This window comes from Macrobrachium nipponense, chromosome 10 (assembly GCF_015104395.2).
Source record: "Macrobrachium nipponense isolate FS-2020 chromosome 10, ASM1510439v2, whole genome shotgun sequence".
In the NCBI taxonomy this organism is placed as follows: domain Eukaryota; kingdom Metazoa; phylum Arthropoda; class Malacostraca; order Decapoda; family Palaemonidae; genus Macrobrachium; species Macrobrachium nipponense.
The window spans coordinates 79725793-79741760 of record NC_087204.1 but is presented as its reverse complement, the minus strand read 5'-3'; the positions used below and the strand labels follow the sequence as shown (position 1 = coordinate 79741760).

The following is a 15968-nucleotide window of genomic DNA, read 5'->3' as shown; positions in this document are numbered from 1 at the left end:
ATATATAAGCTGTATTCTCCGAAGTCCGACAGAATTTCAAAACTCGGCACACGCAGTGGTCGGCCAGGTGGTAGTACCCATTCCCGCCGCTGGAGGCGGGCGTAAGAACCATTCCCATTTTCTGTCAGATTTTTCTAGTGCCACTGTCTCCTGAGGGGAGGTGGGTGGGCACTTTGATTATATATATCTGCCAGGTAAGTATGAACAAACTTTATTGTATCATAACAATATCATTTTTGTTCATGAATCTTACCTGCCAGATATATATAGCTGAATCCCACCTTTGGAGGAAGGGGGTGAGACAGATTCGATTTGGGAAACAATTTTCATATATATGATTGATATTTTGGTTCCTTAACTGTTAGCATAGCTGACTTCGTGTAGTACCCGTCAACCCAAGTCTTGCATCTGCTTTACTAGAGACTCCAGCTAGGTAGTGACCTGTGAAGCTGTTGAGTTCTAGAGGATCTGTCAACGGGGGCGTGACCACAATGCAACTAGATCCTATATTATAGACCTCCAATTTCGGTACTGCATTCCTAGAGGTTGCCAGCAAGGACGTGACCTGTGTAGCTGTGCGCTCTAATGAACTGTCACGGGGAGCGTGACCACAATGTGACAGATCATATAGGTGTTGTTTAGACACCGAATGCTGTTAATGCTTCACTGGAGGTGCCAGCAAGGACGTGACCTATGTAGCTGGTGCGCTCCAGAGATGATTTGTCAATGGGGGCGTGACCACACTGTGACAAAAACATTTTACCCTACTATGAGGGCGAAGCAAAAACATTACCACCTGACCTAGCCTATCTGGTTAAACTTCGTAAAACCAAGGCTAATGGAGGAAGGCCGCCTAAGGCGGCCTACCCAAGACCACAAAAAACTAAACACCTACATAAACATATAAAAATAAAAAAATAAAAAGAAATAAAATTAAAAAGTCCAAACTAACATATTATTTTCTAAAAGATAGGAAGAAGTGCTACTACTCGTCCCCAATATATTGTCTGCTGCGACATATGGGCCCAAAGAGTAAGCAGTTCTCGTATGTAATCCTCACCTCCGAAGGTAGTGAGAGGCAAACATCGAATTACTACGCCAAAAAATGTGGCATTCAAGATGTCATTGAGTGCCCCCATGTTCTTTTGGAAGGCTACCGACGTAGAAATAGCCCTCACTCCATGCCCATTCACCTTCAACACTTTCATATCACTGTCTTGACAGGATGAATGCTCTTCCTTGATGGTGCCCCTCAAGAAAAAGCCCAAGCCTTCTTTGACACTGGTAACCTTGGCTTCCTGACCAAACACCACAAGTTATCAGAAGGACCTCTTATAAACCTTGGTTCCTATCTTTTCAGACGGAGGGTTGACTTCCTAGCTATTGCTTAGGAGTCTGCTTCGTCTCAAGAGCCTCAGCGAGGATGTGACCTATGGGTAAGAGTTCTTGTGGGTTTGCCGATGGGGTCTTATCCACTTACTCGGCAAAGCCTAACTGGCATTTGTCAATGGGTGCTAATCCACTCATATGACCATATACCTATGCCTATTAGCATAATTAAGGAGCACAACACCGATCCCGATCACCTGATCCTAACACGAGGGTTAGCGCTTAATTTTAAAGAGTTAAACTAAAAATTAACTCACTAGTTAAGGATCAGTGTCGGCTCCCTATCCCAGCAACGTATCCGCAGACACGAACAACCAAGAGAAAAGGATCTCTTGTAGGTTGAATTGACATCCTTCGTGTAACGGGAGGTCAACCACAGAATTGCATCTCCCGTAAGTGACAGCTCATATGTCCTTTATGACATATTGTTATGGAACCAAGAAGAATTCATAAAAGCTCGCACTTCATGCATAGGTTCAAACGGACTGGACATGAGGAACTTCAGAACTACATCCAAGTTCCAAGACGGCAACTTGGGTTGTTTGAACCTTCATCGTTTCGAAAGATCTCAAGAGATCGTGAAGGTCTCTGTTGTCCGCCAAGTCCAGGCCTCTGTGCCTAAAGACAACTAAAAGCACACTCTTATAACCCTTGATTGTAGAGACTGCAAGTTTTAGATCCCTTCTCAGAAAAGGAAGTCAGCAATCTGGCTCACAGGTCGTGGTGGAGGAAAATGCCGTTCTTCTTGCACCAACTCCTGAAGACTATCCACTTCGATTGTACACTGCGTTGGAAAACGTCTTCTTCTTGCACTGGCGATAGCTTTCGCCATTGACGTATAGAAGCCTCTCGCTCTGGCCAACTTTTGGATAGTCTGAATGCAGTCAGACTCAGAGCGAAGAGGCTTCTGTGGATACCTCTCGAAGTGGGGCTGTCTGAGTAGATCTGTCCTTACTGGAAGCGTCCTCGGGAAGTCTACTGCAAAGGCCATGACCTCTGTGAACCACTCTCTCGCAGGCCAGAACGGGGCGAACAAAGTCATTCTCGTCCCTTCCGACACCGCAAACTTTCTCATGACTTCCCCTAAGATCTTGAACGGGAAAGGCGTACAGGTCCGTCCCGTCCAGTAGTCCAGAGAAGTGTGTCTATCGTCACTGCAGCTGGGTCGAGTACTGGGGAGCAGTACAGTGGAAGCCTCTTCGTTCTGGACGTCGCAAGATATCCACGAGCGGACGTCCCCATAACCCCCACAGCTCTTGGCATACCTCCAAAAGCAGAGTCTACTCGGTTGGCAGAAGTTGACCTCGTCTGCTGAGGAGATCTGCCCAGACATTCTCTACTCATGCTACAAACTTCGTAAGGATCATGACGTCCAGTGCCCTTGCCCACAGCAAGATCTCCTTTGCCAGAGCAAAAAGGGACTGAGACTGTGTTCCTCCCTACTTCTTCAAGTACGCCAGAGCTGTGGTGTTGTCTGAGTTGACTTGGACTATTCGACGAGAGACTTTTTCTTGGAAAAACTGGAGAGCTAAAAAAGATGGCTGCCATTTCCTTTAGGTTTATGTGCCAGGACACCTGTTTTTTTTTTCCCCTCTCCAGGTGCCTGCCACTTCTTCCCCCTAATGATGCTTCCATCCCTTGTGGGTGGGACGCGTCGGAGAACAACACTAGGTCGGGGCTCTGAAGCTTGAGAGACACGCCCTCCGACAGCTACACTGGATCTAGCCAACATTTCAAGTGATGTTTTACCTCTCCTGAAATTTCCAAGATCATGTGTAGATTCTTGGTTTTTTTCCAATTGTACTTGAGAAAAAAATGTAACGGTCTGAGGTGCAGTCTCCCCAAGGAAACAAACTTCTCCAGCGAGGAAATGGTCCCCAGTTAGACTCATCCATTCCCTCACCGAGCACGAATCTTTCCTTAGGAAGGCTAACACTTTGTCTAAGCCTTTGCTGCTGACGTCCCTGGGACGGAAAAGTTCGAAAAGCCACTGAATCCATCTGAATCCCCAGATACAAGATGGATTGGGTTGGGATCAGATGTGACTTTTTCGAAATTCACCAGTAGTTCCAGGGACTTCACCAACGATTAAGTTGTTTGAAAATCCTTCAGACACCGCGTTTGAGTGGAGGCATGAATGAGCCAGTCGTCCTTCGAAGATAACAATTGCGAAGGAGGAGACTGAGGGGCCGCAGGCTGAAACTATTCTTCAAAAGAGGCTCAAAGCCATCGAACCAAGACCTCTTCTTCTTCTCAACTGACACACGTTTCGGAAAGATGGTAACCGTGCTCTCTAGACAACCTCTGGAGAGCTGCATGAAAACTAGAGAGCAAGGCAACTGGCGAAAGAGCGGAACGAGGAGAAGGAAGGAGGGACTGCCTGTACTCTTGATTGGCAGCCTATCATCCTTCCTCTCACGATGTGGCTTTGCTTTCTCACTGCAATCAACAAAACAAGTTGTTGTTGCAAAGACACAATCATCCTTTTCGATGGAGAACATTCCTTCTCAGGCAAAAGGCTGATCCTTTGAGAAGACGATGGGCGAGGGGAAGCCCTCCTCCTTCTCACATGGACCGCCAAGGATATATCTTAGGAGCGACCGAAGCGCTCAAAAGCATACTCATCACGGAAGACGTTCCTCTCCTGGTGAATGATCGCAACACCAGTAGAAAATAAGAGGAGGACCGTTGAAGCGGTCCCCCAACCTCCCTGAGACCCTACATCATACATCTCAGCTCTCTTTTACTGCAGAAAGTCTTCCAATTGCCCAGGAGACGACTGCAAAGCAGAAGGAGCTAACGGACGAGAAGCGTCCCCCTCCGAGGAACCAAAGACGACGGCCGCCTGTGCGACCTATATCGTCTTCGTTCTCCTCAGAGGAGCGAGACCCTCCGAGAGTTCCAACTCCTGCGCGGGGAGGACGTCTCTGAAGACTAAAGTAATCTTTCAAGATTCAAATTCTATGAGATTATGAGCCATGACATCACCTATAGACGAATCTTGACTATGAGAGATGTTCAGAATCATTTCTAGATCATCTATGCTATTCCAGTTTTTTCTGCAGGAAAAACTGGAGAGGTGTGAATTTCAGTCTATTCAGGGAAAAACAAACTTCTCCAGCGAGGAATGGTCCCCTGCAATTCATTCATTCCCTCACCGAGCATGTTTCCTTCCCTAATATGGCTGCGTTTCACTTAAACGAGGAGTAATTTGAGACACTGTAGAAGATTGTTCATTTGTTTTCTTCCTAAAAAGTCTCCTTCCTGAGATCCATTACTATTCTCTGATTCTCGGCGAATGTCTGAAGAAAGCATTACGTGTGCGTCCATCCAAGCGTCCTGCCGAGCGTCGCGCTCGGCGCTGTCGTATTTGGCAGCGGAAGGAGTCCCCTTCATAATCGAGCAAGGGACGTCTCGGCGAACTAATTGACTGCATCTCTTGCACATCATTTCTTGTTTCGAGGGAAATCATGTGTGTGCCGCCGTAGACTCGGACAGAATTCTGTTACCATGCGGTAAACAGAACCGAAAAAAGGTCTAATACAAATATATAATAAGTTTTTTTTTTTTTTTTTTTTTTTTTTTTTTTTTTTTTTTTTTTTATGAAAAAATTCTCGCAAAGTGAAGATGTTCAGCCATGTATGCTAGAATTCCCTTCCAACCCGAGGCTAAGGCCGTGATTGTAGGGTAGAAATACGGTTAGTCCGTCAATCCCGCAGGAGAGAGAGAGACGTAACCTACTGCGCATAGCAGACAATCAGATGGAACTGAGCACTGGCATTAACGCATTAGTGACAGCAGACTCTGAGAACGTTCGTCGTTCTCGCACTGCTCTGCCTGAGTTGCCACCTACACCATTCTACGAATGAATAGGTTTACTATCATTATAGAGCAGAAACCAAAATCCATCAAACTAGTATATTTAAGCGAACTGAATTTGCTAAATATAAAAGGCTACTTGTATTGTCCTAAACAATACCTAAATGTTTAAAAATAGGGAAACCGGCAACCCCTGAATAGTTGCAGGGAGAACCGATTAAATGTAATAAGAATAATCGTACTCTCGGTTGTCCTCCGTAGGAGTAACTATGGTATGGAGTATATAACTTGAACCATACAAACAGTTTGATAGTAATATGACGTAAGGGCAAAATAATATTACTATGATACAACATCGCTTGTTCACCTTTACCCGGCAGATATATATATACATATATCTGACTGGTAAGTTTTATGAACAAACGAGAAGTATTTTAGACACTTGGACAGCTACCTCCTACTACATTCTGCCTCACCCGAGGTAGGGAGAGCCATCACGCGGTAGTGTTTTGTCAAATGAGAAATTATACGCTTACGCGATAGAATGAAAACACTCATGGCATTATCACTATTCTTCACTACACTACTATAACTTTCCAATGCAACATGATTCAGGCTACGCAGAGATTTAAGAATCACAGATAGGGTATTACCCTCCAAAGACACTATTGTAGGGCCCGAAGGCATCACAGGTCTTTGGAGGGATAAATTCTACTGGACGGGTAACTTGTGTTACACGCCTGGAGGAAGACCTCCTTACACTATCACGTTCTAGTTTACGTACCTATGATTCATAAGCCTTCCACGCAGAATCAGACATATTTTCACACTCGTTGCAGCGCTCATCAAACATACAAACATGTTTCCTACAATTCGCGCACACTGTATGAGGGTCTACCGAAGTTTTTCGGTAGCCTAACCTTGCATTCTTCCACACAACAATACTCTGGCCTAGTCGAACTAGATCCAGACATCGTAAGTTTAAGGAAAAATCAAGCCACAATAAAAACAATCCACAATTAGCGTATGCCTAACCACCGATCCTAATCAATCAAATAACCAAAAATCAATCGGGATACTCAAGTGACCAAAAGAGTTCCAAAATCCAATGACGGAGGTGCAGAAAACACTTGTGTGCACCGGCGACAGAAAATATCTGACAGAAAATGGGAATGGTTCCTTACGCCCGCCTCCCAGTCGGCGGGAATGGGTACTACCACCTGTCCGACCACTGCGTGTGCCGGGAGTTTTGAAATTCTGTCGGACTTCGGAGAATACAGCTATATATATATCTGGCAGGTAAGATTCATGAACAAAAACACAGTTTTTCCCTTTCTCCTTAGAAAGCAGCCAATCACCAACACCTCTCAAAGCCTTCTTCATTGAGATGGTTGGCTTCATCCTCACACAACGAGGAAAACTTCGTCTTCTTCGAAGTCGAGAATAAAGAGAGAGGAGACGGAGGAGCGACGGGAGTAAGGGAGTCTCCAAACTCTTGAAGAAGTAGATCTGTAAGGATCTTGTAGGACGAAACTGACGAGTCCTTCACCAAATCCCCTCTTCTGAAGGTTCAACTATCATCCAATGAAGAACCCTCGCGCTTCTTTACGAGTGCAGTTAGCCTTCTCTAAAGAAATGCGCCTGTCCAGAGAGTGTCTAGTAGTAGACTGGGCGCCTATCAGGGGAAGCCAAAGTTTCTGGAGAGCTCCTCTCGAATGAGTCCTTCCTACTCTGATGAGTGCTTTGCTCTTTGCTCCTTAATCCTACTCTAGAATTACCGGGCTTCCAAGGGGAGCGCCTGCTAGGAGAGGAGAGCCTACTATGCTCAAGGCGCTTCTCAGGCTCCTGCGCCTGTTTCAAAGGAGAGCGGCTGCCAGGCGAGCTGCGCCTACCATGAGGCGAACGCCTACTAGGCTCTTGGCGCCTACTTACAGGAGAGCGAAGGTCTGGAGAAGGTCGCTTACTAGGAGACCGGCGTCTACCATGCTCCACAAACTTCGCACCCGACTTGTGTGTCTCTTCAAAAGGTAGTCTCCCAGAAGAGACATATCTTTTCAGGCTCTACGCGCTCCGGTCCTGATCGAGCGGCTAAAAGTAGAGCCGCGCTTATCAGGAGAAAAGCGCCTATCAGGAGAAAGCGCCTATCCTCCGCACCACGCTTGGGGAGGGTGTGAGAGCGTCTAACTTGGGGGAGTAGCGCCTACTAGGCTCAAGGCGCCTAACATAAGGCGAGATCCTGTCTCTAGACGAATCCATCAAAGAGTAGGCTCTCTTATCCGGGGAATGAAGGATCTTCGTAAAAGAGCGCGAGGACGAGGCTGTACGCCTGTCTTTAGACGAACGCCTACTAGTCGCTAGATCCCTTCCTACTGGAGAGATGTTAGTCACCAGGAAAAGCTTCTTGGGGCGATTGATGCCTGGAAGACGACAAGCGCCTGCTGAGGGAAGAGCGCCTCCTTCCATCCGCTGATAAAGGAGAGAGAACCGACTCTGACTGAGACGGTAAGACAGGTGAAGGAATCCTAGACTTCTTGACAGGGAGAGAGACGTCCTTTTCCGACGCGTTCCTCCTGCCAAGGACCCGCCAGTGCCGAAATCTGCGCTTGCAGTCCCGCAAGAATTCGAGCTGGAGATCTTGTAAAATCCTCCACCGGAGAAGAGGCTCGAAGCCTACTATGAGGCGAGAACTCCTGCTCCCTCCTGGGTTTCTTGATCTCTACTTCCGGCTCTTCTGGAAAAACTTCCGGGCTGGAAGGAAAGGAGCCAGGCGCCTTCCAGGCTCTTCTTCAGCGGTCGTGAAGAATCCGAGGCGCTCCATCCTCTTCTAGGTGGGTGAAGGTGAGGAAGACGAAGAGAAGCATTGGCGCAATACCTCCTTCTGCGCGCGAACAAGGGCAGCCTGGGTAACGAGCATCAGGATCTACCGAGGGGGCGCCTGATCGGTGGGAGTTCTCCCGTAACCTTTCCTGGGCTTTTTGACTTTCCTCCTCCGTGGGACTGGGAGGGGTCTGGAAGAGGTCTAGGCCTGGAAGCATTAAGGAGCCGATCAGACGCACCCTCCACTGCACTGGGGTCACTGCACAATTCACCTTCACTACTCTTACCTTGCAACGAACGGATCTTCTTTTCCATGCTAAGGATCGTGGCTCTCATGGTTGCCACTTCCGTAGTCGTATCCTTAGGTTCGATGCAGGGCGCAGGAGCTGAAACTGGAGAAGGTTCTAATGCTACAACAGGATTTTCTTCTAACTCGCTAATACGAGACTTACTAGAACTCCTAGAAGAAGCCTTTCTCACCCTGTCTTTCTCTAACTTCCTCAAGTAGGAAGAAAGAGCCTTCCATTCACCCTCATCCAACTTCTCACACTCATTACACGGGTTATCAAAAGAACATTCTTTACCTCTACATTTAAAGCAAACTGTGTGAGGATCTACCGTAGCTTTCGGTAGTCTCACCTTGCATTCATCCATAGCGCACACTCTAAACATAGAAGATTTCTTAACCTCTAACTCAGACATCTCGAAATCAAAGAAAAATCCAAATCAATATCCAAAAACAATCCACAAATGCGTATGCCAAGCCAACAAGATCAGGTACTTCACCGAAAGTCAGTCCAAATAAATCCACGGCAACGAGAAATGAATAAAGCTGTCAGGAGGTAACAACCACAGGTGTAGTCGTCACCGGCGACAGAAAAATTCTGGCTGGAAAGGGAGATTGGTTCTTACATCCGCCACCCAGCGGCGGGTAAGGTAGATCACCTGACCTACCTGTCGCGTGTGCCGCGAGTTTTGAATTCTGTCGTGACGTCAGAGACGTATAGCTAAGTATATATCTGACAGGAAAGTTCATGTACAAAAAGCATGTTTCCCATATTGGACACACTACTGACTGCTGCACTACCTTACTAGCTAAGCTTCAAATCTTCTTTGAATCTCCTCTTCGGAGCTCTTTTCAAGGCTGATTTGATCGTTCATGACCTACGGATACTATATACCATTTCTGGAAGTTTGACTCTTTGTAGACATCTATTGCCTTTTTCAGCAAAAACTGATGTATTACCTATTACACAGTTCATGTTGCTAAGTCGTCATTTTCTTGCTGTCACTGATATGCCTGAGGCGGTAAACAAGGGTTCGCGCATGTGCAATTCACAGCCGTACCAATATCTATCGCAATTAGGGATACGGCTGCCGTACCAATATCCAGTTCATAATATATTACCTAGCCCTATAGGCTATATAGTAGGTATATATATACATATAGTATAGCCTAGTATATACTAGCCTGTAGCCTACTAGCTAGGTACCTATATAGGTTAGGTATATATATAGGTACTACATTATAGCCTAGGTATAGCTAGCCTATGTGTGTAGTACCTAGGTATACTACCTAGCTATAGTACTAGTATAGGTATATACTAGGCTAGTAGCCATATATACTACGTGTATAGTAGTACTACCTATACCTAACTAGGCTAGGTACCCTAATTGCTAATGAAATCAAAATGTTTTTCAATGTCACCACCAGTTTCCATGTAGGTACCTCTAGTACGTAGCTACCTAGTAGGTAGTAGGTAGCTATGCTAGTAGGTAGTCCTGCTAATTAAGTTAATGAACATTTAAAATCCTGGCTATAGCCTAGGTATGAGCTAAACCTTAGATGTTTGCTGCCCTTGACATTACTATAATTACTTTACATACTAGAGACCTAGCCTATTCCTAAGCAATAATCATGACCCAAACATTAACTCTACCCTACATCATGCCGTAGCCAGTTCTTAGAGCGGCCACAACTGGCTCACCTCGCCTCGCCTCTACTTTATATAAGGTAAAACGCGCACGACCAGAAAAAGAAAGCCTTGTCTAGACTAGCACCTTGCAAATTATCACAATTTAGGTAGACTTTATGACATATAATGACTAACATTAACTCTAAGAGAAACATATACTGGAGGAAATACTCGCATATAGTAGATATTACGGACGAATTTGTTTACAATTCGCTGTAGTAAGTAACGGCCAAATAGTAAATCAAGGGCTTGTAACGGCTCCAGAAACAGTCCCATTCACAACCATAGTTTGCTTGTTGATGAATGGGTTCGCGAAAGGCTGTATATAACAAAACTTCTTTTGCGTCCGCGTGTGTGTTATTAATTTAAGTGTGCTTTGGACTTAAATTCGTGAAAGTGCAATATCTTTTGTAGTGCTTATTTTGTATAAGATGCATTATGTTGCTTTAGCCAAACCTGTTTGCTCTACGTAGGTATGTGGCCAGAAGATGGCATTATCATTCCCCAATGGTAGTATCTTATAGCAGATGTAGCATAATATTTCCGTCTTGGTTACATACTATACATCATACATGTAATTTTGTTATTCATCATTATCATCAAGGTTTATTTCCGGAGACTTTCATTTGGTCTATCCTTCGGATCCTTTTTATCTGTTAGTTAGTTAACAGGCGTAGTGCATCGATGTAGCTTTTCTCTGTTATGGCTCTTTTTAAAGTCCTATATTTAATTGCTTCTTTTAAACATTTTCCTTATCCTTTGATTAATTTAAACATTTCCTTATCCTTTGATTAATTTTTAGTACGGAAATATCATGGTATAAGAGCGTATTTGTGTATCTTTGTTCTTTGCAGTTTCCAAATTCCAGCTTTAAGTTAAACTATATATTGCCATAGGAAGCTTTTCAGAAAAGTTTGCCTTCACAATTGTTATCATAATGTAGAATGTAACACATACTTCATACTGAGTTCTTGCTTAAGTAGTTAGCAACCTGAGTTAAATTAGAATGGGCGTGACCTCATAAATTTATATTCATTGTCATGCCACTACAAATCACTGAATAAAGCAATCAAGTTATAAAGAAATGAATCTTGTGAGGTCACGTCCATTCTAATTCAACTTCACTTGCTAACTATTAAAGCAATAACTCATTGCGAAATATGCGTCACAAATTATTCCATGATAAAGAGTATGAAGTTAACTCTTCAAAAGGCTTCCTAGGGCACCCTAATTATCAAAATAATCAAAGTATATGTTAATGTTTAAAACCTCATTACAAAGTAGTTACTACAGTTACAGTATTCAATTCCTATGATTTGGTGACTATTTAGGGCTGCAGTTCGTTTCATCCTCTGGTCTTTAAGAGGACTAAATATATTGATTTTTCCAAGAAAAAAAAAAACTGCAGGTTTCTCATTCTCTGAGTCTGTATGAGTTGATAATTCGTTCTTCAGTTATCTGCATTTGTATGATGTGACAAGTAAATTAATGTGCGGGTAACGTAAGGGACCCTGTGTCGGAGTTGAATCAGTTCAAGAAACCTGTATAGGTAGCAGGTTTTTTTTCTTTCTTTTACTTTCTCGAAGCCCTTGTGACTTTGAACGACAGACATGATGTCGAGTACAACCTTTTTTCGTAGTAGGTGTGGACGGGGACGAGGGTTACTTCAAATTCCGACATTTGGGAATGCCTTACAAGGCCTATATAGGTACAAGGAAGGGGACAGCCTAAGAGCAGTACCGATAGTATAGACAATAGGCTCTTGCATGTATAAATTGTGTTAGACTCTCTTCATCATTTTTATCTGGGAAATTTTTGTGTTGTACACTGTCGGAAGTTCGCCGACATGATTTTTTTTTTCTAGTTTTTTTACTCTAGGGAGAACCCTGGGGGCTGGGAGAACTGATTTAATAACATTAAGTGATCTACGTGCAATCTCAAAGTATTTACTTTTAGCAGGTGTTAACCTGGGGTCTCTAGTATTAATTTTTTAAATGGTTCAGTGACAAATTTCTTGCTACATGCAATATCTGATTGTTATTACAGTGTTTCTTACCTCGTCACTTAATTAGGATATAAATATTCGGTCGCGCGGGTTTTCCCCAGCACGGTCATCCCCGTATTTTCAAAAGTGGTCCGTTCCCCTTTCTTGTTGGATATTCTTTCCAGGTGAAACTGGAATTTCTTGGTTACTTTGATGCTCCCATGAAATCTTTTGTCAGTATCTACTACCATTTTAATCTCTTATATGTAGTAGTAGTTATGGGTCGAGGCAATGCCTTTGCAACGGCGCCTCTTAGTCTTGGGTATTTTTTGTTTTTGTTTGTTTATTTGTTTAGCTCTTTCCTTTTTTTCTCTCTTTTTTTCCACATCAAGTATATGGTTTCTTTTCTTATTTCGTTGTTACCTGAAAATAGAAATTTTCCCACTACGTCACTTTCCTTCTCTTCATAGGGTTGTTGTAGCCCTATTGCTTTAACCCGTTCCTCTATATATGTATCACAATATACAAGGAAATGAAATATGTCTTCTACTGCATCATTGCAAAAAGGACAACAGGTGTTCTCCTTCTGGTGCCTTTTTGCTATATTTAAATTAAGAGAGTTGGTTCTGGCTTTGAAGAGAAGGACTGAACCCATAGAGTTGTCATAAATTTCTTCGTCTTTTATTTCTCTTTTCCACGTTTTATATATGTTCACAGTCACTTTATTTTCCAACTCTTCTTTCCACCTCTCTGTGTCCCATATTCTGGCTTTGTCCTTTATTTCTGTTCTGGACATTCCTTCTAATTTTCTTATATGTCATTAGTTTGAAAAGTGAAGTAGAGCCTGTGCAACCTTGCCTAATCCCACTTGTAATTCCCATTTCCTGTTCTACTCCCTCCCCTAGGTCTATTATTGTGCTATCCCCTTCATATATGTTAACTACTGCCTCTATGATTTTTGGATGTATTTTGAACTGTTTCATAACTTCAATCATGACTTCTCGTTTTACCGAGTCAAATGCTTTACTGTAATCGATAGCTATTACTATTAATGGTTTTCTATTCCTGTAGCTCTCTTCTACACCATATTGTAGTGTAAGAATGTTATCTTCTATCCTACTCCCTCCTGTAAATCCTGCTTGGCATTCGTGATCTTGTTCATTCAGTCTGAGGTGTGCTTCTATTTCGTCTTTTATCAGCATCATGAATACTTTGTATGATATATTTAATAAAGCTATAGGCCTTAAATCCTTAGCCCTTGGTTTCCTTTTCTTTTCTATCATTTTTGTTCTAGATTTCTTCCAAGATTCAGGCTTTTCTTTGATTTCTAGTTCTTTGTTGTAACACCTAACTAGTACTTCTATACATGTTTTGCTCTTCATTAAAGCTTTGTAAAGCTCTGGTTTGATTCCATCTGGGCCTGCAGCTTTTTTAGCTTTGAGCTTACTTAGACAAGCTATGACTTTTTCCTTGGTTATCACAGGCTCTTGCATTGGGATTATCTTCCTTTTGCATTCCATCACTAGGTCCATGTGTTCTCTTAGTACTTCTGGGAATCTATAGTCTCCAATTCTTATGATGTCATCTTCTGCTGCCAATTCATTTTCATATTCCATCCTTTTCCTCTCTTCGTTCCAGATTTCCTTTATATTATTTTCGTGTTTGCTGTAAATGGTTCTCCAATAATTCACTAATTCTTCCTTTGTTTCAGCCTCATTTAGCTTGCTTCCCTGTTCATTATATAAGTGTATAGTTTCTTTTTGGCTTTTTTGCTTATTTCTTAACTTACCAATATTTTCCCAGAGCTCTTTGTTTTTGTTTCTTTTTATTTCTTCTGTTATTTTCTTTTCATATATTGTTATCTTTTCTCTTATTAATATCTGCACTTCTTTTTTCTTTTGCATATCTTCTCTAGACTTTCTTTTACGACATTATCTCTCTCATTCCTTTTCTTCCTATTCAGCTCCTTCCTTTCCTTGATCCTTTTTTTTTCTTATTTCTTTCACTGAACCAGGGTTGTTTCTCTTCTACTTTCTCCTCTACTAGCAACTTTCTCCTGTATGTTCTCATTAGCTTGTCTTCTGCTACTTCGTTTTATTATTGATAGGTCCATATCTGTGATTCTGTCAATGTCTTTATCTATATGATCTCTTCTAATTTTTTTATAAAGTCATTTAGGTTGTCTTCATCTGTTTTTGAAGTATTTTACTTCCCCCCATTTACCCTTGTTGAGATTCTTGTTCTGTCCTTTGAATGTTAAGTGAATGGTAATTAGGTTATGGTCTGAGATATCAAATTCCTTTTTGTCTTCATCAATTACCATCTCCTCAAAATTTTTTGTATAACTTCTCATTGACTAAACGCAAAATCTATTACGCTTTTCATCTGCATTCTCTCCCATGTGTATACTCCAGTGCATCTGTCTTCTGCGTTAAGTAGTATTAGCCTATGTTCATTCATCCATTCTAATATTATTTCCCCGTTTCTGTCTGTATTCTGGTGGCCTAAGAAACCTATATGGCCATTGAAATCTCCTAAAATCAGTAATGATTCTTGGTCGTTTATGTTTTTCATTATGTTTTCGCATTCTAGTTTTTATTGCTTTATCTCTATTTTTATCCTCCTCTGTATTTCCTACTGATAGGTATAACAATAAAATATGGATATTATTATTGTATATTTTGCATTTAGCATATAGTAGGTCTTTGCTAATAGTCTCCACCTTGTTTAACTCTGTGCTATCACTGTCTCTATATAGCATCATTAACCCTCCCCCTTTTTTGTCTTTCATCTCCCTCATATTTTCTATTTTATTTATACCTTTACTTAATGCTAACTTGTCTAGTTTCTGGTGAGTTTTCAGTTAAACAAAATATCATATTTTCATTGTCTAAAAAACATTTTCTATTTCACTATCTTTTGTCTAGTTTAACACTGTATAGTTTATCATATATATTTTGAACTGTATTTCAACTTTTTTTGATTTTGGCTCCTTGGTTAATGTATTATTTTCATCTCCGTTTATTACATTTCTCCTATTGCCCCATCCAGACTCTGAAAATTTTCCATTTCTGATTAGTTTTACCCTTTCTGATGTACCATCCCTGTTCCCCCCTTTCTTTCTTGTCTTTGAGTTCCTGTCTCAATATCTTATCCTGTTCTCTTTCTCTGAAGGTTAGGTCTGGTGCTATGAATATTCTGTTGTATCCTACCTCTTGTTTCCCCTTGAGAATCTTGGCTTTCCCTATTACTGCCCATTTTTCCCTTTCACTTTTCATCTTAACTAAAATAGGTCTTGGCCTAGGTTCTCTGTCCTCTATCCTGGTTCCCTGTAGTACTATTTTATTGGGTGCCTGCATCCTATCATTTCTTCCTAATCTACTTACTTCTACTATTTCAATGTCCCTTAGCCCTAGTTCCTCTTTGAACAGCTTGCTACCAGGTTTTCTGTGTCATTTCTAAGCCTAGTTTCATTATTTCCCTCTAAGCATTTCCTTGATGTTGTAAATAACAAGATTATTTTTACGTTTTTTCTTTCTCCCATAATTCCTTCACCTCTTCTCTAATCACTGGGTTTAAAATCCTCAACTTCTTACTCTCTGTTCAGTGTCTAAGCCTCTTTTCACTTCCTTTAGCTCTCATGAGTTTCATTATAACCTCTTCTAGGGCACTCATCTTGAGCACGAAGTATCCCTCAGTGTCTTTCATCTTCCTGTTCTCAGTTTTCATATTCTTATAAGCTCCATTGCATCTTCCACAAAACCAGTCGAGGCTTTTATTTTTCTGTACTAATTTATATTCTTCCTTACTTACTTTTACGCAGCCGTTGTGAAACCAGCTGTCACAATAATCACAAGCGATGCCATACTGATTCTTTGTTACCTGCTTCTCGCAGATCGCACAATCGTCCGGCAGAGTTTCTTCTTCCGAACCAGAGGTAATGTCTTCCTTGGGATTCTCATCCTTATGCCTATTAGTGATCC

At 42.1% G+C, this 15968-nt stretch overlaps 1 protein-coding gene across 7 annotated transcripts in view; it reads right to left on the bottom strand.

The window, feature by feature from the left end:
• The window catches only part of LOC135223721 (mitochondrial DNA helicase-like), a 56669-nt gene extending 40701 nt beyond the window's left edge, over positions 1–15968 (bottom strand). Inside the window, exon 1 of one of the 7 annotated variants that reach the window (XM_064262470.1) lies at positions 15799–15968. The gene's annotated coding sequence lies outside the window, so the exon portion shown is untranslated. Of the gene's footprint in view, positions 1–9970; positions 10045–10086; positions 10109–10136; positions 10330–12057; positions 12184–15798 lie in introns of those variants that run through there. The other 6 variants (XM_064262468.1, XM_064262469.1, XM_064262473.1 and 3 more) reach the window with 6 other exon arrangements.